General features: G+C 42.3%; 1 long non-coding RNA gene across 1 annotated transcript; it reads left to right on the forward strand.

Annotated features, from left to right (window-relative positions):
* The first annotated feature begins 809 nt into the window (after positions 1-809).
* LOC132385030 (uncharacterized) lies at positions 810-6,184 on the forward strand. Its single transcript, XR_009509056.1, has 3 exons — positions 810-883; positions 4,572-4,621; positions 6,175-6,184. It is a non-coding gene; the product is annotated as an uncharacterized LOC132385030 (long non-coding RNA).
* The last annotated feature ends 15,577 nt before the right edge of the window (positions 6,185-21,761 follow it).

The following is a 21,761-nucleotide window of genomic DNA, read 5'->3' on the forward strand; positions in this document are numbered from 1 at the left end:
TGCTAGACGTCAGGACAAACAGTACTTTAACCTCTTGAATTCTACAGCATTATCAGTTTTGCCAAAGTGAAGCAGAAGTTACACGCCAAGCAGATCAGATTACACTACAGGAACAGTTATTACTCTACAACCATCAGGCTCCTGAACTGGTGTGGATAACTTCACTTGCCACACTCCAAACTGATTCTACAATTTACAATCCCACTTTCAAGAACTCTTTTACAACTCAAGTTCTCAGTAGTATTTTTTAATTATACAGTTTGTCAGTCTTCATGTGTGGTTTTATGAAGATTCTATTGTATTTCTTTATTTTTCCTGTAAGTGCCTGCAAGAAAATGAATCTCACAGTAGTATATGGTAACATACATGTACTTTGCTAATAAATTTACTTTGAACTTTAAACGGATTATTACTAGGAGAGGGGAAATGTATAGTTTTCCCAACGTGCACACCCCCCCCCCCCACACAACCAACTCCCTATGCTGTAAAGCAGAAGTCCTGGATTCATTTGCAGGTTTTCTTATCTAGATGTCAACGTTCTGAATTGTGCCAGCAGTAAATGTAGTTGGTACACTGAAATGTTTGAAATCTGCAATTAGCTCAGAGATTGAAACTCAGGCTGAGGAGGATGATGGCCTTTTATGGAAACAACAAAGCAACCAGTTTTATGGACTGTGGCTTTACTCAGTTGTACTGTTTAACAGCTTGGAAAGGAAACAGGTGGACCCAGCATGTTCGGATAAACAAAGAGTGAGATAACAGTGAATTTAGTTATCTGTTCCTTTGGTAAGACTAAACCAAATGAATCATTCTACTCAGTGCTCAGCCATAGTGATTGCACTATTTGAGAGGCTGCTAGAGAGGGATAATTTTTAACTGTTAGGTAAGTGGAATGTTAGCATTCATTTCAAGAGGACTGGAATACGAAAGTAAAGATGTAATGCTGAGGCTTTATGAGGCATTGGCCAGGCTGCCCTTTAAATACTGTGAGCAAGTTTGGACTCCTAATCTAAGAAAGGATGTGCTGGCATTGGAGAGGGGCCAGAGGAGGATCTCAAGAATGATCCCAGTAATGAAAGGGTTAACACTTGAAGAGCATTTGATGGCTCTGGGCATGTACTTGCTGCAGTTTAGAAGAATGGGGGGGGGGATCTTTTTGAAACGTATTGAATATTGAAAGGCCTCGATAGAGTGCACATGGAGAGGATGTTTTCTACAGCGGTGTGTTTAGGACCAGAGGGCACAGCCTCAGAACAGAACAGGCGTCCCCAACCTGGGGTCCACAGACTTGCTTGTTCAATAGTATTGGTCCATGGCACAAAAAGGATTGAGAACCCCTGGAATAGAAGGACGTCCATTTACAACAGAGCTGAGGAGGAATTTCTCAAGCTAGAGGGTAGTGAATCTGTGGAGCTCATTGCCACAGATGGTTGTGGTGCCAAGTCACTGGGTATATTTAAAATGGAGGTTAATAAGCTCTTGATTAGTACGGGTGCCAAAGGTTACGGGGCGAAGGTAGGAGAATGGGGCTGAGAGGGATAATAAATCAGACTTGATGGAATGGTGAAGCAGACTTGATAAGCTTAGACTTGAATGGCTTAATCTTGCTCCTCTGTCTTTTGGTCTTATGGACTCGGATATTGAAGAACAAACTTCCCTGCCAGTTAAAGATGGCAGCAGATTTATGACTGCTTCCATCAAAAAGGGCAACAAATAGTTCTTCCTGCACTATTAAAGCACAGGCTCATTTCATGAAGGAGAACAGCTAATGATACGGCATGCAGACACAAATAGCTCAAAATGGTAGAAAATTCTGAGGGGTGAGGGAATAATGTCCCCAGGGTTGGTAACCTGTGAGATTTGGGGTATCTTTATGTACCAATGAACCACTGGAGAACTACTTTTGAGAAAAGATCCCATCAGTGGGTTAAAATATCAAAGCACGACAAGAAAATAGGAATAACTAAAAAAAAGGGTTACAGGTTGAAATGTTTATGTGAGAACTTGCATCATTATAGGTTATTAAAATATATTTTTTAAAATAACTGTAAATGGATATAAGAATACCAGTGTATCTGTTTAGACTCATTTTACATTATTGCAGTCATGACCTATCAGCTGTGAGTTTAAGGGAGGGAAGCCTATCTGACTGGTGGGAAATACTTGCCTGCTCCAACTAAACCACATGGGGAAAACTTGACATTTCGATGCTGGGGGTGAAGAACTAATAATGGAGCACTAGGATGTGGCAGGGAACTAAATTTTCATCATATGTATTCCTACGAATCCACCCTTCCCAATATACCCATCACAATTCTATTGTTAAGGAGTACTTAAGTGATCATAAATAAGCACATTTTTTCTGAGTTAATTTTAGAAAATCAAAGTATAAAATCCCTAAAATTGCAACATTTCCTTATTAAGAGAAATTTTCCTGAAGACAGAACAGAAATAATTCAATCAAAAATCATTTCCTAATAGGGGTACAAGCTAGCATGTTCACACTGGCACTGCAAGCTGCTATTTTATGGAACAAAAATCTGCAATGCGTAACATTACACTGGTTGACATGGATTTAAATGGGTACAAAACAGATCCGCATCACAAAAGACTCAGACCCTGTGATATCAGACAAGTTAGTTTGGCAACCTGCTGTTGTCGGCCATCTAGATTTATGGCAAAGTCTCCAAGAGCTGAAGATGGCTCTGCTGAAAGTAATAGCATACAAAAAACGTATTTGGAGTAAAGCAAAATTGTGGCTTTCCTGTTTTCTTTGAATAGTTTCTTTTTCTGGTTATAAAACTGTTAGAAATGTGAAGAAAGGCTGTGTGAGAGCTGGATCTGGACAGTCACATTTTAGAATTGGAAGATCATATAATGCGAGGAACTACATCCCCTTGAAGTTGTTGAACCTATGTGGTACATTCTTTTTTCCCCAGGATCTGGGCATTACTAACAAGGCCACTTTTACTGCCCGTCAACATCGAGAAGGCAACGTGCTTCCCAAGGTTGTGGGAATAGTTCAGTGATTCACCTTCTGGTGAAAGTAATCCCTCAGTGTATTTGGGTAGGGAATCCCAGAATTTTTAGTAACCATTAATGAAGGGTTTGCATTGTATTTTCAATTCAAAGTGTTGCATGACTTGAAGAGGAATCTTCAAGTGGAGGTGGTGGCGTTAGCTTATATCTCTTCTCATGACTGGTGTTAGAGGTTATGAGGGGTTGGGACATGCTGGTGGATATGGGAATACCGCATCCACTATAAAGCACATTTATAATCAAAGTACATATATGTCACCATATGCAACCCTGAATTTTTTTTCTTGTGGGCATTATACAGCAAATACAAGTAATACCATAGAATCAGTGAAAGACCAAACCCAATAGGATAGACAAAGAACCAATGTGTGAAAGACAACAAACTGTGCAATTACAAAAAAAAATAATCAATAAGTATTGAGAACATGAGATAAAGGGTCTTTAAAATTGAGCCCATAGGTTGTGGGAACAGTTCAGTGATGGGAAGTAGAGGCAGTGATGTGCTTTCTTTGTAATGGCACTTGCATGCTGGGCCCAGGACAGATCCTCGAAAATGGTAACAACAAGGAATTTAAAGTTTCTAATCCTCTCCACCTCTGATCCCCCGATGAGGACTGGCTCTTGGACCTCCGGTTTCCTCCTGAAGTCATTAAGAGGTTGGTGTTGTGGCACCACTCAGCCAATATGCTCCAGTGATGGAGAAAATGAATGCTTCAGGTGGTTGATGGGATGCCAGTGAAGTACCTTTCTTTGTCCTGGATGATGCTGGGTTTCCTTAGAGTTTCTGGACCAGAATTCACGCAGGCAATGAGTTCAGCTCCACAATGAACACCTCTTCATAGTTATCGTAAGCCACTCTTTATCTCCCTCATCTGTCCTTGCTCTTGGGATGGTGTCACTTAATCACTAGATTCCAATTTATTTTTATTCTTGCTACACTTCCACGTTGTATGGCTTGGCCTACCACCTATGTTTCCTGAATTTGAAATATTACTTTAACTTCACCAACCTGACCTTGAGATTAAGAAGGCAATGTCTGAGCAAACAGTTCCGATTATGGATCTATAACTGTAACATTAGTTTATATGCATCTTTGCGGCTTATGCCTGAGTCTTTTCAGCATTTTCTGTTTTAGTTTTTGATCTGTACCTTCTTGCATTTGTAAATGATCTGGCTTATCAGATATATTCAGATGACAAGAGGTGAATTAGATGGGATGTTGTAGCCCGACATTTTAAAGTGGTCCTAAGGCCGATTCTGATTAAAGATTTTAAACCAGTTGAATATATGGAGTAATTTCACCTAGTAGTGTGTTCACTCCAGCAGTATTTTTCCTGAATCATGCTTGGTTCTTTCACCTCTTCACATGAAGAGACATTGTTTTAAAAATCAATGTCAGTTTATTAGAAACAGCAGAGTTCCTAGAAATGCCTTCCCTGAAATATCTGCAGCAGACCAGCAAATTATTGACCCGTCATTGCTATTTTACTACTCATTATTTCATTAGATCTTTATTCCTCTATTTACCTTAGTGAATTGAAAACCACAGGCTGGGAACTTCATTGAAGCCCTCTCAGTGATTGTAAGTATAGTAGAAACTAAGCACATAACACATTTCAAATGGGATTTTAACTATTTTTGTCAGAAACACCATCTAACATTGGGGAGAAACCCCAAAATAAATTAGCTTCTATGATAAATTTTCCATTTTATTAATGTTACATTGTTTCAATCAAGTTACATTTCCTGAAGCTGAATTCATTGTGCATTGAGTGCCAAACACATTTACTTATGGGGAGTAATCCAAAGGAAAAAAAGAGACAGAGATGTTGGACCTTGAGTTCTGTTTAATCTATTCTTTAGTTCAGTCACCAATTTTGACCAAGGAATTCCAAGTGTTTTGAGAAGCCTCAGATAATAGGCCTTGTTATGATGGAATTGGACCTGCTAGTGGAATGCAAGCTGGAACATCAATAGCTTTTCAACGGACTTCAGGCAGATAGGGTCAGGTTAAGGTTTCGGAGAACTGAGGTGGTCAGGGATGACAGGGTAATGGCAAATACTTCTTTTCAAAATGATATCAAGAGGAGAACCCTGCAGATGAGTTAATTACTTTCTCATTTGAGCCTGGGTTTCTGGACATGTAAATTCAGAATGCACCCACTGCTGTCGCAGCCTTGGCAACACGAGTCTGAGATGAAGCACCAAACAGACATTTTTATATACAGGAAGAGATATGATGTATTTCAGGTATAAGGCATACTTACTGCCTTTGCACAATACATGAAAAACATTTGGCACCCAGGAACAACCATGGTGTCTCAGTACATCATTACATGAGCACCTACAAAGGGTAATCCCTTTATTTACTTCTTATCCTTCTGGTAACTGTACAATATTATTGTTGACCACCACCAGACCCACTCCTTAGAACTATAACAGAAGCTTCCAACTCCAACCAATCTCACCCCCATCTTTCCTATGCTCACTGCCTTTTACCTCATCACCACCATAAGTTCTTTGCCAATGATCAGCCTTGATCTTTCCTGAAATTTCTGTTTCTCATTCCTCCCACCACCCTGGGCTCACCTTCACTCATGAACAATATATTCCAGACCCTTTCCTTCCTCCAAAACCGCTGCCGTTCTGATAAACCGCCTGAAGGCAGCTCCATTTTGAGCAGTATCACTCATTTGAGTCCAGTGAACACTACACTTCTTCCCCGATGCTGTTCCTCCCCTGTCTTCACTCCCTGCACCATAAACTTGGCAAGAGAATGCTGGATGCTTGGATGGCCAGTAACAGCTTTCCTGGCAATGAACCAGAAGCATCCTCTGAGTATTTTGAAGCACATAATGCATTCTGTAGTCTTTGCCAGGCTGTAAGAGCCAGCTTTCATTGCTGGTGGATATCAAGCAAAAGACCAGAGCCATTTTTACAGTTGAGATTCCTTCAGCTTCAGGGTTGAACTTCAGCTCAGAGGCAGCTGTCAGTCGGGTAGAGCAAGGATGAAAATCCTTGTTGGTGGGGGGGGGGGCATGGTTAAAAAAAAAGCAAGATTGATGAATCAGAGGAAACTGTGTTCTTGCTATTCTCAAAAATCACTTCTAAATTTAACCCTACTCTCTGTTACAGCACATTACCGAGGACTCGAGCAAATTTCTACAGATGTTTTGATGAGAGCATTCTGACTGCTTGCATGGCTGTCAGTCATGGAGGCACTAACGAATGGGATTGGAAGAGACTGCAGAGGGTGGTATACTCAGCCCACTTCATCATAGGCATGAGCCTCCCCACGATTGAGGACATCTTCAGTGGGCAATGACTCAAGAAGGCAACATCCATTATTAAGGACCTTCACCATCCAGGACTCACCTTCTTCTCATTGCTATGGATGAGGTACAGGAGCCTGAGAAACACACTCAACATTTTATGAATAACATCTTCCCCTCCACCATCAGATCTCTGAATAGACCATGTACCCATGAACACTACCTCAAGCTTTCATCTTTTTTTGCAGTACTTATTTTTTTTTACATTCCTTATTTTCACTTATAAGCTTTTTTATGTATTATGCTGTACTGCTGCTGCAAAACAAGTTTCATGACACATGTTAATGATAATAAACCTCATTCCGATTCTGGAGAAGCCTGAAGTTGTCTTTACTTAATCCAATTACAGGATGACAGCATCACTGGGCAAGACCATACCCTGCCTATTTCTAAAAGGTGAGCTATAGTCTATTCCCGAATGTTATCTAGGTCTGCCTACTTCCTGTTATTAAAAAATAAATAAATTGAACTTTCTGAGATCATGGTTGGGTTTGGGATACTGCCTTGAGGATCTCTGTATCATTACCCGAGGCTGAGGTGATTAACCATCAGTCGTACTTTTGTGACATATTGCACCAGATAGTGGAGAGGTTTCCCCTTGAATTATATTGACTTCAGTTATACCATGGCTCCTTGACTCTTTACAGAAGTAAACACAAAGTTTTTGTCAGGAGCAGACAGTGCAGCCTTATGATGGGTCCAACATGCAATTATGTCTGATACCAAGTGATTCGAATAAGATTCAAGTTGAGCACCAAAGAAGAAATTATTGGTGAAAAAATGCCACTTAATAGCATTATTTATACCATCTTCCCAAATGTTGTTGATTGGGATGATTTGGGCAACGTGCTTCAAGGCCGCCACCATCGTCCCGGTGCCGAGGAAGTCTTCAGTGTCCTGCACAAATGACTACCGTCCCGTTGCACTCACATCCGTCATCATGAAGTGTTTCAAGAGGCTTGTCATGAGGCACATCAAGACCCTGCTGCCCCCCTCATTTGACCCCCTGCAGCTTGTGTATTGTCCCAACTGCTCAATAGATGACGCCATTGCCGTCACCCTCCACCTGGCCCTAACCCACCTGGACTAAAAAGACACATACGTTTGAATCCTGTTCATAGACTTCAGTTCAGCATTCAACACAATCATCCCTCAGAAACTGATTGGAAAGCTGAGTCTACTGGGCCTGAACACCTCCCTCTTCAACTGGATCCTAGACTTCCTGACTGGGAGACCTCAGTCAGTCCGGATCGGGTGCAGTATCTCCAACACCATCACACTGAGCACGGGGGACCCCAGGGCTGTGTGCTCAGTCCACTGCTGTTCACTCTGCTGACCCACGACTGTGCAACACACAGCTCGAACCACATCATCAAGTTTGCCAATGACACGACTGTGGTGGGTCTCATCAGCAAGAATGACGAGTCAGCTTACAGAGAGGAGGTGCAGCGGCTAACAGACTGGTGCAGAGCCAACAACCTGTCTCTTAATGTGAACAAAACAAAAAAGATGGTTGTTGACTTCAGGAGGGCACTGAGCAACCACTTCCCGCTGAACATTGACGGCTCCTCAGTAGAGATCGTTAAGAGCACCAAATTTCTTGGTGTTCACCTGGTGGAGAATCTCACCTGGTCCCTCAACACCAGCTCCATAGCAAGGAAAGCCCAGCAGCGTCTCTACTTTCTGTGAAGGCTGAAGAAAGTCCATCTCCCACTGCCCATCCTCATCACATTCTACAGGGGTTGTATTGAGAGCATCCTGAGCAGCTGCATCACTGCCTGGTTCGGAAATTGCACCATCTTGGATCGCAAGACCCTACAGCGGATAGTGAGGTCAGCTGAAAAGATCATCGCGGTATCTCTTCCCGCCATCACGGACACTTACACTACACACTGTGTCCGTAAAGCAAACAATTTTTATAAAGGACCCCATGCACCCCTCATACAATCTCTTCTCCCTCCTGCCGTCAGGGAAAAGGCACTGAAGCATTCAGGCTCTCACGACCAGACTATGTAACAGTTTCTTCCCCCAGGCTATCAGACTCCTCAATACTCAGCGCCTGGCCTGACACCTTGCCCTATTGTCCTGTTTATTATTTATTGTAATGCCTGCACTGTTTTTGTGCACTTTATGCAGTCCTGGGGAGGTCTGTGGTCTAGTGTAGTTGTTGTGTGTTTTTTTTTCTCTGTATTGTTTTTTTTCTGTAGTTCAGTCTAGTTTTTTGTACTGTGTCATGTAACACCATGGTCCTGAAAAACATTGTCTCATTTTTGCTATGTACTGTACCAGCAATTATGGTCAAAATGACACTAAAAGTGACTTGACTTGAATTAGACGGACTAGAGTTATCATGTCTGTGTTGTAGCTAACTGGAAATTGGCTAGAGTCATTTGTAGTTCTAGACCTAATTAGAATCGCTGGTTAGCTTAAACTGCACCTGATACCACTGTGCATGACACATGTTCACACATCTGAGACCAGACAGTTAACCTGGGGCCAATGCTCACTCAGAGTTACACAGGTTATGGATGAAAGGTGAAAATTTTAAAGGGAGCCTGAAGGGGAACTTCACTCAGAGGGTGTTGTGACTGTAGAATGAGCTACCAGTGGAAGTGGCGGATGTGGAGTCAACTGTGCAATTTATGAGAGGTTTGGATTAGGACACGGTTGGGAGGGCTATGGTCCAGGTGCGGGTCAATTAGACTTGGTAGAATTGCAGCAATACACACAAAATGCTGGAGGAACCCAGCAGGCCAGGCAGCGTCTAGGAAAGGAGTACCGTCGACGTTTCAGGACAAAGGGTTGACTGTACTCTTCCTAGATGCTGTCTGGCCTGCTGAGTTCCTCCAGCATTTTGTGTGTGTTGCTCAGATTTCCAGCATCTGCAGATTCTCTCTTGTTTGTAAGCAGAATATCAGTTCAAAACATAGACTTGATGGGCCAAAGGGCCTGTTTCTGTGTTGTAGTGCTCTCAGAGTCTATGACTCTAGATCTGACTGGACATACTGTAGCTCCAAAAGTATTAGCTATTTCAAATTATTAGCTATTGAATCAGGAAAGGCAAGTAAATCACATCATCACTCCTCAAACAATTATATCCATTCCCCTTTCTCTTCAATTCCTTCCCTTGCTATCCGGGCAGGTTCCACTGGCTTCATCCTTACACAAGGTTAGCCAACTGCCCTGATCACAATCAGGGAATGCTCTCCATGGAACCATTTCAGTCCCCTCATTAATCTAATTCCTGAGTCTTTCTTCTGTCCTTGGGCTCCTCTGTACAGTATCAAAAGAGGGGTCCTGACAGGATGGAAGTGGAAAGGATGCATATCCTGGAATTAAGAGTTACTGTGTGAAAATAAAGAAGACAAGGATGAGATTACTTTTTTTTCCTCTCAGAGGCCCATGAGTCTTTGGAATTCTTTTCCTCAATGGTTGGCACAAGCAAAGCTTTTAAATATGTTTGGCAGAGAAAGAAAGATGTCTGATAAGCAAAGAGGTGAAAGATTACCATAGTCATACAGGAATGAGGAGTTGAGATTATAACCAGGTTAGCCGTAATCTGTTGAGCAGGGTTGAAGGACCAAGAGGCTCATAATTTATACATTTGTGTCTTTGCAGAACAAAAGGGACAGACAGAAAACAGTCCATAATCCTCCATAATTCACCTGCAGAGAGGAACCTAGAGAAAGCAAAAGGGATAACAGTAACTTTCTGTATACCACAAAAACACAGTAGCATAAATATCCACTCATGTGGCCTTGGAGTCAGCAATGGATATAAAACAATGAGTATTTTCACAATGTTAGCTTCAAGTAGTATTACCTAGATGGTCCTACCTTGTGTATATAATTTCCTTCAGGACCTGCAGAAATTACAGTAGAGAAACTATGATAAATGTTTCAAAGAGGCTCTGCTTTCTCTAGGTTATATCTCACATGGGTCGAATCCTTTTGCTATTGCACAATATGGCACAGACCACTGTTTATCGGCACCACACTAGCGAGCCCAGCTGCTGCAAATTGAATCCGTTAAAGCACCTGACACACACCTGCAACATTCTCAAAGGCATGTCGATTAATTGAAGCCGGAATTGGTTTATTATTGACACATGTGCGGAGATACAGTGAAAAGCTTGTCTTGCAGACTGTTCATACACATCAGAACTTCACACAGTGCTTTGAGGTGAGACAAGTTTAAACATTAAGAGAATGCAGAATGAAGTGTTTCAACTACAGAGTAAATACAGTGCAGGTAGACCATAAGGTGCAAGATCATAACGAGGTAGATTGTCAAGTGATAGGCCTATCTTATTGTACTAGAAAACCATTATGGGGAGAAGGCCGAGGAGTGGGACTGAGGAGAGGAGAAAAAGATCAGCCATGATTGAATGGCGGAGCAGACTTGATGGGCCAAATGGCCTAATTCTGCTCCTATGTCTTATGGTTTTATTATAACAGCGGGGTAGAACGGATTGTCTAATGACCATGCAACTACCCCTGAGGAACAAACACAATGTCATGCTGATCAGCGCCTATGACCTGACGATGTCCAACCCAGAGGAATCCAAAGACAAGCTCTGTGGAGAGCTTAATTTCATGTTTGTGGCTGTACCACGGTAGACAAGCTCCTTGACCTTGGAGATTTCAATACTCAAGTGGGAAAAGACCGCAATACCTGGGATGGAATCCAAGAGCACTGTGAGATAGGCAAATGCAACAACAATGGCCTGCTTCTTCTGAAAACCTGCATCATGCACCATCTGATAATCACCAACATGCTCTTCCCCCCATAACAAGACCTCTAGGACGCATCCTCACTCTAAGCACTGGCATCCTGATTGACTACATCATCACCAGGAGATGTGACAGACACGATGTCAGAGTGGCCAAAGCCTCGTGTGGCGCAGACTGCTACACAGACCACTGAATTGTTTCCAAACTTAACATCTATATCCAACCCAAACGACATCCATAGGCAGGGAAATTTGCCAAGAAACTCAATGTCAGCAAGCTGAAATCAGGTACTACTACAGACCACCTGGTTAAAAGCCTCCAGTCACAGCTCGCCGATGTTCATCTTGGAGGGTGAATTGGAAAAGACTGGGCTGCTCTCAGAGATCGTGTTCACTCTGCTTCCTTCGAGGTGCTTAGTCATACAACAAGGAAGAACTAAGACTGGTTCGATGAGAACGACGAGCAGATGATAGCTCTCCTACAGGAAATGCTCAGGCTACACAAAGCCTATCAGAATGTTCCTTCCTGCATCTCCAAGAAGTCAGCATTTGCCAATACGTACAGAATAGTTCAAGGCAAACTCAGAAAGATGCAAGACTTGGCTCTGCAAAAAGGCTGACAAAATTCGGGGCTACTCTGATAGACATAACTCGAAGAGATTCCATGAAGCTATCAAAACACTGTTTGGCCCTCAGTCTTCTGGGACCTTGCCACTCCTAAGTGCAGATGACACCACACTCATCACAGAGCAGGCCAAGGTTCTGGACAGATGGGCAGAGCATTTTGAATCTGTGCTGAACAGGCCATCCTCCATAAACAGGGAACCAATTGATCGTCTCAATCAAGTAGACATCAACCATGAGATGGACTCTCTTCCCCAAGAAGAGGAAGTTGATAAAGCAATAGGCCAGCTGTTAAGTGACAAGGCTCCTGGAGCAGATGCTATATCAGCGGAGGGCTACAAAACAAGTGGTCCATTCATCACCAGCAAACTGACGGAGCCCTTCTGGGAGAAGGGTCGGGTTCCACAAAAAATGAAAGATGCACCCGTACAAGAGGAAGGGAAACCACCAAGCATGTGACAACCATAGAGGCATCTCTTTGCTCTCAATAGCTGGGAAAATCTTAGCCAGAGTCCTGCTAGACAGGCTAAATGTTCACCTGGAATGAGGTCATCTCCCGGAAAGTCAGCGCAGCTTCAAGAAAGGAAGAGAAACTATCGACATGATCTTTGCTGTGAGACAACTCCAGGAAAAGTGCCAGAAGCAGAGCAGACAGCTCAACACCGCCTTTGTTGATCTTTCCGAGGCCTTTGACACCGTGAGCCGAGAGGGATTATGGAAGATCATGGCAAAGTTTGGTTGCAGATTCATCACCATGGTCAAGCGGATTCATGACGGGATGTCAGCCTATGTGCTCAATGATGGTGACTGTTCTATTGCTTTCTCAGTCACAAATGGGGTCAAGCAGGGATGTGTGCTGGTGCCCACCCTCTTTAGCATGATGTTCAGTGTGATGCTGACTGAAGCATTCCAGGGCAGCGATCCTGGAATCCACATCAAATACCGGCTGGATGGCAAGCTGTTCAACCTGCGCAGGCCTCAAGCTGTTACTAAGGTGAAAGAGGCTTCCTATTCACTGTCGACTGCACTCTCAATGCAAGCTCTGAGACTGATATGCAGGACATCATCACCAAATTTTCCACTGCATGTGACAACCTCAGTGAACACTCTAGCTAGTTGATCAGCACAGGTCTTTAGTACTTGGCCAGGTACCCAGTCTGGGTTGGATTCTTTCCACGGGTTCACCCTCATGAAGGCTGCTCTCACATTGGTCTCAAAGACTGAAATCACAGGATCATCAGGGGCTGTGAGAGTTTGTGATGGTTCCTCCATATCCTGACAATCAAAGCAAGCATATCTGGAAGCAAAACCCTGTTGTTGCCCATGTTGCTGCATTTTACTTTATAAAAGGTGATAGCATTTAAGCCCTGCCACAAATGTTGAGCATCCTTCACTGATTCAAATTTAGTTCGCGATTGCCACTTCGTCTGTGAGATGGCTTTGCAGAGATTGCACCTGGACCTCTTGCAACTTTCTTGGTCACCAGACTTGAATGCCTCTGATCTGGCACTCAGCAGATTATGGAGCTCATGGTTCATCCAGGGCTTCCAATTGGGGAAGACTCTAAATGATTACTCATCTACAACTGTTTTTATAAAGTTGTTCCAACATGTTGCTCTATAGCCTCTTCTTGTACCATGATGAGGCCACCCCCAGAGTGGAAGAACAACACCTTACATTCCATCTGGGCAGCCTCCAAACTGATGACATAAATATTGATTTCTCCTTCCAGTAAAGTAAGTGTCCTTCCCTCTTCTTCTATTCCCCACTCTGACCTCTTACCTCTTCTCACCTCCCTCCCTTTCTCCCATGGTCCACTCTCCTCTCCTATCAGTTTCCTTCCTCTCCAGCCCATGACCTTTCTTACCCAAATGACTTCACCTATCACCTTCTAGCTGTCCTTCTTCCCCTCCCTCCACTTATTCTGGTGTTGTCCCCCTTCCTTTCCAGTCCTGAAGAAGAGTCTTGGCCCAAAACTTCAGCTGTTTATTCATTTCCATTGATGCTGCCTGACCTGCTAAGTTCCTCCAGCATTGTCTGTGTGTTGTTTTTATAAAGTCCATGGCAACCATGGTGAATTCATTCAGATCCACAGACGAGTCCTTGAGCACAGCCCTGACACACTGACCTGAAGCAATCCAGCAGCCGCTCCTCTGCCTCCTGCGACCACTTCTTTGTTGTCCTAATCTCTGAAGCTTTGCTCTTTAGCCTTTGCCCGTATGCAGGTAGGAGAAGGACAACCAAATGATCCGATTTACCAAAATACAACTGGGCATGGAACGGTAGGCATCCCTTATCTTAGTATAACAGCGTGTTGGGACCTCTGGTGCTACAGGTTATATGCTGATGGTAATTAGGCAGGGATTTCTTCAATTTGAAATATATCAGGATGGACTGTTTCTTGCTTCGAGACAGCATCATGCAGTTTCTCAAGCGCTTGATTATAGACGGCCGCTGGTGTTATGTTAACTCCAGTGAGAACCATGGATGCAAACTCCTTAGCTAAGTAAAACAGTTGGCCTGAACTTGGTCTCTCAGTCATTCATGTGTGGGTGTCTGTGATATACCAGGAGTCGCAGTCATAACCTGTTGCTATCCCACCCTTATCAGTAACCCTGAACATTCACAGAGGTCCATTCACATTGGCTGATATACCACTGTGTAACATCTACATAGCTGATGACATCAACTTGCCAAGGGCAATTAGAAAGGCTGTGACCTCAACTACCTACAAAGTAGGGACCCCAGCCCAGGGGTAATCCAGACATTCTCAGAACCATGATAATCTTCACAATTGGTTGTTCAAATAAATGATGAATAGTTCATTCACCTGTGAGACCTCATAATAATTTGCTGAATGACCCAGTATTCCTATTTTCTTTTCTCTCCTTTTTCCATCAATGCATATTATTCTATGATCCTATGAACTTCTCCTTTAACAGTTAATCAAATGTCTTTTTAAGTTCTTTTTCATTCATTCCACAGGAAGGCAGTGATGGTGGCAAATTTTCCTTGAGAATCTGATGAAAACCTTGTGGCAGAGGTACTCCTACAGCTCAGTTGTATAAGAAGTTTGAGCATGGGGATCTATTCTGATGTTGATGGATCAGTGATATCTTCTCAGGTCAGTACATAGAACAGTTCAGCAGAGTACAGGCTCTACGGTGCGTGATATTGTGCCAATCTTTTAATTTACTCTAAGATCAATCTAACACTTCTCTCCCATGTAGCCTTCCATTTTTCTTTCAGCTATATGCCTATCTGAGAGTCTCTTAAATGTCCCGTAAGACATCGAAGCAGAAATAGGCCATTCAGCCCATTGAGTCTGTTCCTTATTTTATCATGGCTGATCCATTTTCCTCTCAACCCCATTCTCCTGTCTTCTCCTTGTAACCTTTCACGTACTGACTAATCAAGAACTTATCAACCTCCACCAATGACTTGGCTTCCACAGCCGCCTGTGGCAACAAATTCCACAGATTCACTACCCTCTGGCTAAAGAAATTCTTCCTCATCTCCATTCTGAATGGATATCCCTCTATTCTGAGGCTGTGCCCTCTGGTCCTAGACTCACCCACTATAGGAAACATCCTCTCCACATGCACCCTATCTAGGCTTTTCAACATTCAAAAGGTTTCAATGAGATTTCCCCCTCATTCTTCTAAATTCCAATGAGTACAGGCCCAGAGCCATCAAACGCACCTCATACGATAAGCCTTTCATTCCTAGAATCATTCTCATGAACCTCCTCTGAACCCTCTCCAATATCAGCACATTGTCTCTACTTCCTGTGAAGGCTGAGAAAAGTCCATCTCCCACCCCACCTCATCACATTCTACAGAGGATGTATTGAGAGCATCCTGAGCAGCTGCATCACTGCCTGGATCAGGAATTGCACCGTCTCGGATCGCAAGACCCTGCAGCGGATAGTGAGGTCAGCTGAGAAGATCATCGGGGTCTTTCTTCCCGCCATCACAGACATTTACACTACACGCTGCATCCGCAAAGCTAACAGCAATGTGAAGGACCCCACGCACCCCTCATACAAACTCTTCTCCCATCTGCCATTTGGCAAAAGGTACCAAAGCATTCGGGCTCTCACGACCAGACCGTGCAACAGTTTCTTCCCCCAAGTCATCAGACTTCTCAATACACAGAGTCTAGACTGACATCTACATCATTTACTATTATATTGAAATTGGTCCTCTAATGTGCCTATTGTCTTGTTTATTATTTATTTATTTATTAATTAGTGTACTGCCCTGCACTGTTTTGTGCACTTTATGTAGTCCTGTGTAGGTCTGTAGTAGAGTGTAATTTTTGTGTTTTATGTAGTCTACTGTAGCCTTGAATTGTCTCACATGGTCTAGTGTAGTTTTGTGTTGTTTCATGTAGCACCATGGTCCCGGAGGAATGTTGTTTCATTTTTACTGTGTACAGTACCAGCAGTTTATGGTCGAAATGACAATAAAAAGCGACTTGACTTGAATCCTTTCTTTGATAAGGGGCCCAAAACTGCTCATAATTCTCCAAGTGCAGTCCAACCAATGTCTTATAAAGCCTCAGCATTACATCCTTGCTGTTATATTCCAGTCTTCTCAAAATGAATGCTAACATTACGTTTTTCCTTCTTCACCACAGACTCAACCTGCAAGTTAACCTTTAGAAAATCCTGCAAGAGCACTCCCAAGTCCCTTTGCACCTTGGATTTTTGAATTTTCTCCCCATTTAAGAAATAGTCTACACTTTTATTTCTTCTACCAAAATGCATGACCATACATTTCCTGACACTGCATTCCATCTGCCACTTCTTTGCCCATTCTCCTAGTCTATCTAAGTCCTTCTGTAGCCTCTCTGCTTCCTCAGCACCACAGTACCTTGCAAAAGTATTCAGTCCCCAACCCTTTGTTTTCATAGATGAGTATTACAACCAGGGATTTTGATCAGTTTAACTGAGAGTTTTTATTTGTGAATCATAAGATCCTTTTTTCACGGTAGAAGCCAAAATAAAAACGGGGAGAATTGCAAAGCATGAAAAACCAAAACTTCAAAAACGGAAATGTCAGCAGTTCAAAAGCATTCACCCCCCCTTGTTCAGTACTTAGTTGAACCACTTCTCGCAGCTATAGCAGCCAGTAGTCTTTCTGGATAAGTCTCTATTAGCTTTGCACAACATGATGCAACAAGATTTACCCAGTCCTCCTTGTAAAATTGCTCAAACTGTGCCAGGTTATTTGGGGAACAGCGGTGGACAGCTATCTTGAGATCTTGCCGGAGATGTTACTTGGAAGGCAACCCACAGATGCTAATATTCATATGCTCATGGGTTTGGGAGGCAACACAGAAGTACTGTAAGTAATAAATGCAATATTCCATAATGATGGTATATATTGCGGCATAGTATACCAGTGGAGGAGGTGAATGTTTAGGGTTATAAATAGAGTGCCAATTAGACAATCTGCTTTCTACTGGCTGGTAGCGAACTTCTTGACTGTGTCTGGAAATACACCAGAGAGGGGTATTTTATCATGCATATATAGCAGGTAACATTCACTCCACTCAAGTGGCAGGCAGAGATCATTACCAATGACAGAAAATCTAGCAATATCCTCTTGATATTCAAAAGGAGTTACTATTGTTCAGTCCTTTCATAAAGATCCCTGAGGACATTTTAATCAGAAATGTAACTGGTCCAGCCACATAAATATTGTGATTAGAGGGGGAAATCAAAGGCTGCAAAAGGTCCTTCAGGAAGTGACTCAACTCCGGGTCCCTAAGGGCTTTCCATCATCAGAAGTGCATTGGAATATTTTTCACATCCCTAAACAAGTACAGCTTCTACAACCATCAAGATGTTAGACACAAGGAAAAGGCAGTCCACTTAACTGGAATCTCATTCATCACCCTAACATTCTCACTCTACATCAACAGTATAATACATTATTGATACAAACTTTTAGTACCACATTAATTAATTAGTTGTATGTACACCAGCTCCTATGGTGGAACCTGAAGACTTATTTCTAGAATATTAGTCCAGGACTTTGTATGTTCACCCAGTGACTTAAGAACAAGGCTCTCTTTTATCTTTGTTGTTCCTTTTTGTGCCTTATGGCACATTGGGTGGCAACCTTGCTGTTTCCTTAGCATTTGTCTTTTTTTTTTACGAGGCCGAGTTGCTAGCTTAACACTCAACCCAGCATGGATGGAAAGTGTGCAGCCAGACGGATTTAAACTTGGGACACTCACCTCGAAGTCCGGTACTGATGCTAATACACCAACGTTATTTTTGGATAGGAGTCAACAATCGACGTTTCAGGCCAAGACCCTTCATCAGGACCTGAAGAAGGGTCTTAGCCTGAAACGTCAATTGTTTACTCTTTTCCATAGATGCTGCCTGACCTCCTGAATTCCTCCAGCACTTGGTGTGTGTTGCTTGAATTTCCAGCATCTGCAGATTTTCTTGTGTCTCTTTTATCTTTATCGACTCTGCTAGTCCCTTCTTTAAAAACCTCTTTTCAATTTGTCAAAAGCATCTTTTCTTTCATGAAGTCACATTGAGACTGCTGCAAAGATGGACTGAATGGAAGGAAGTGACAAGCCTGTGATAGACTGAGCAGTGGACTGACCGTGCCCTGCAGGTTGAGTTGGTCAAGAGCAAAGCTGTTGTCATACTATGCTGATATGCAACCCATCAGAATACTTACAGAATCAGAATCTGGTACTATTATCATATGTCATGAAATTTGTTATTTTTATGCAGCAGTACAGTGCAATACATTAAAAAATTACTATTAGCTGTAGTCTGTAGAAGTTTGAGAGAATCCTTATGATCATGTTAAATCTTCTCATGTACCTAAGAAAGTGAAAACACAAATCTACTTTCTTGATCACTGCAACAGCGTGAGGTTGGTGTTGGAGGTAATTTGGATGCCAAGGAATTTAAAGCTGTTGACCATCTCTCCAGCGGTTCTGTTGATGAAAACAGACAAACAGACAGACATACTTTATTGATCCCAAAGGAAATTGGGTTTCATTACAGTCGCTTATGTCAGCCACCAACCACCCTCCCCACCCAACTTCCTTCGATCAACAACCACCTCTTTCATCTTGCTGACGTTAAGTACAATGATTATTTCTGACACCATTACACAAGGTTCTCCTTCTGGTGTTCCATCTCACTATTGTTGTCAATCTGTTAATAATAGTTATCATTAGCGAACCTAAAGATCAAGTTGTCACTGCACCTAGCCACAGTGTTATGGGTATATAGGGAGCAGAGCACTGTGCAAACAACCCTGATGAGCACCAAAGTCAAAGTTGAGTTTTTATTTTCATGTGCACAAATGCATTAATGCACAGTTGCAACAAAGAATGTCAATGATCTGGATGACAGAATTGATGATTTGTGTCCAAGTTTACAGGTGATACAGGTGGAAGGGCAGGCAGTGTTGGGGAAGCAAGAAATCTGCGAAGGACTTGGACAGATTAGAAGAATGCACAAGGCAGCGGTCAGTGGAATACTGTGCAGGGAAGCGCATAGTCATGCACTTTGGTAGAAGGAATAAAGACACAGACTATTTTCTAAACAGGGAGTAAATTCAGAAAGCAGAGGCTTTAGTGCAGGATTTCCTAACAGTTAACTTACAGGTTGAGTCAGTGGTAAGGAAGGCAAATGCAATGTTGGTATTCATTTCGAGAGAACTAGAATGTAAGAGCAAAGGTGTAATGCTAAGGCTTTATAAGGCATTGGCTATACCACATTTGGAGTATTGTGAGCAGTTATGAAAGGATGCACTGGTAATGGAGAGGGACTAAGAGAAGGTTTACAAGAAAGATCCCAGTAATGAACAAGTTAATGTGTGGGCAGTGTTTGATGGCTCTAGGCCTGTACTGACTGGAAGTTAGAAGAATGACAGGGAATCTCATTGAAACCTATGAATACTGAAAAGCCTACATAGAGTGGACATGGAGAAGTTGCTTCCATTAGTGGGAGAATCTAGGACCAGAGGACATCCCTTTCCAACAGAGATGAGGAGAATTTTTTAGCCAGAGTGGTGAATCTGTGGAATTCACTGCACAGATGGTTGGGGATGCCAAGTCATTGGTACATTGATAGGTTCTGATTAGTAAGGGCGTCAAAGGTTATGGGGAGAAGAAACAAGAATGGTATTGGGAGGGATAATAAATCAGCCATGATTGAACAGTGGTGCAAGCTCAGTGCAGCGAGAATTTAACCCTAATTGCTGTCACTGTGAAGCAATGTGATAACCGCTATACTACCATGCTGTACCAGTAGTCAATGAATAGCATTCTGACATACAGTAGATATTCTTATTCTCAAGGTGATCCAGCAGTGAATGTAGTGCAAGAGAGATGGGGGTCCTCTGTAGACATATTTTAATCTGTATGCAAATTTCTACTGTTTCACCCTTTTGGCCCCACATTTGGCTTTGCTACAATTCTTTTTATATATTTGTAGAAACAATTACAATCCTCTAGTATATTCCACCTAATCATAATTCTGTTAAACTGTGAAAAAATGCATAAAGGTAGCGTCAGACTTATTCACAGACTGCTCATGCTCATCATCCATCGTTCCTCTCCACGCCTTGGGCGCATCGGGCAGCAACCTTGCCATTTCTTTAACTCAGCACTCGACCTGGCATGGATGGAAAGTGTGCAGGGAGCTCAGGACCACTCACCACAAAGTCTGGTGTAAATACCACTGGCCAGCTGCAAGCTCATCAGCCATACATCAATTACAAGCACTTTAGAAATACAGGAAGAAATATCTAAAACTATGTGCCCATGTTTTCAACAAAATTTAGAGGAAAAAGTGTTAACTTGACTCCTATGAGCTCTCTATCAGGCAATTGGACTGTATACAAATTCATTTAGATGGAGTACTCCTCCCCACAATCATTTGAGTGAAAACAATTTGATTGATTTTCCTTCTCAGCATCCCATTGTACAAATTGTTCGCAGCAGTAAATAAATTACATACCTGCATCACCTTTTTCAATTCTAATATTAAAATTCTAATTAGGCCACTTCTTTTCCAATAGGATCAAGCTCAATTATCTTGACCTTTATTCATAAGTTTGGTTCAAAAGTTTTGCTGAGACTACCTGGTGAGTATGCAAATTCATAATGGAATCATCTTGATTTTCTTCAAAGCTAATTTAACTGGGATCGTTGCATAAGTCTGCATTAACGGTTCATTAATTGTGAACAGTGTTGCTCAGATTTTCTATTGTGCCTTGTCTACAGTGAAAATTTCCTGCAGGCAGCATGTTTTAATAAAATGTCATCAATGCACAATCACATTGTGGCATTTCTGGCGGATCGCTGGATATACACAAGTGCATTTCCTACATTTGACTGTGGGTGGATTGACTTCCGAGGGAAATTCAGGTATTCCAAAGTACACAATTAAAAAGAAGTCACCAAGTCCTGATTGAATATAACTAACAGGATGTGCATGCTTAGACCTTATGTGTGCCAACACGGATATGACTGTTAATTTGCTATTTGGGACACTGCTACATTGTTTCAGTCATTGCTCAGATACAGTAACAATGCATGTTACTCAGTATTGGCTCATTAAAACAAAATAACTTGGCTCCTAAAGCTGTTAAACCTAAAGTGTTAGTATTTTACAACGGACAGTCTTTCCAACAAATGGCCTTCAACTTGAGACCTTGGTAACACACACAAAAGGCTGGAGGATCTCAGCAGGCCGGGCAACATACACGAAGAAGAAAACACAGTTGATGTTTCGGGCTGAGACTCTTCATTGGGACCCAAAACCTTAGCTTGTTTCTCTTCCATCAGATGTGGCCGGACCTGCTGAATATTTCTACCATTTTATTCTAGATTTCCAGCATTTGCAGTTTTGTTTGGATTTTCAGATTCTCTGACTTGTCTTTACATGAAAAGGGTGAAAATGTTTATACTTAATCCTGTAGATGTCTGATGGTAATTTACAAATTTAAGCAGCAACTGGTTTTGAACTGTCAAAAATTAAAATG

The sequence above is a fragment of the Hypanus sabinus genome, chromosome X2 (genome assembly GCF_030144855.1).
Source record: "Hypanus sabinus isolate sHypSab1 chromosome X2, sHypSab1.hap1, whole genome shotgun sequence".
Taxonomy (NCBI): domain Eukaryota; kingdom Metazoa; phylum Chordata; class Chondrichthyes; order Myliobatiformes; family Dasyatidae; genus Hypanus; species Hypanus sabinus.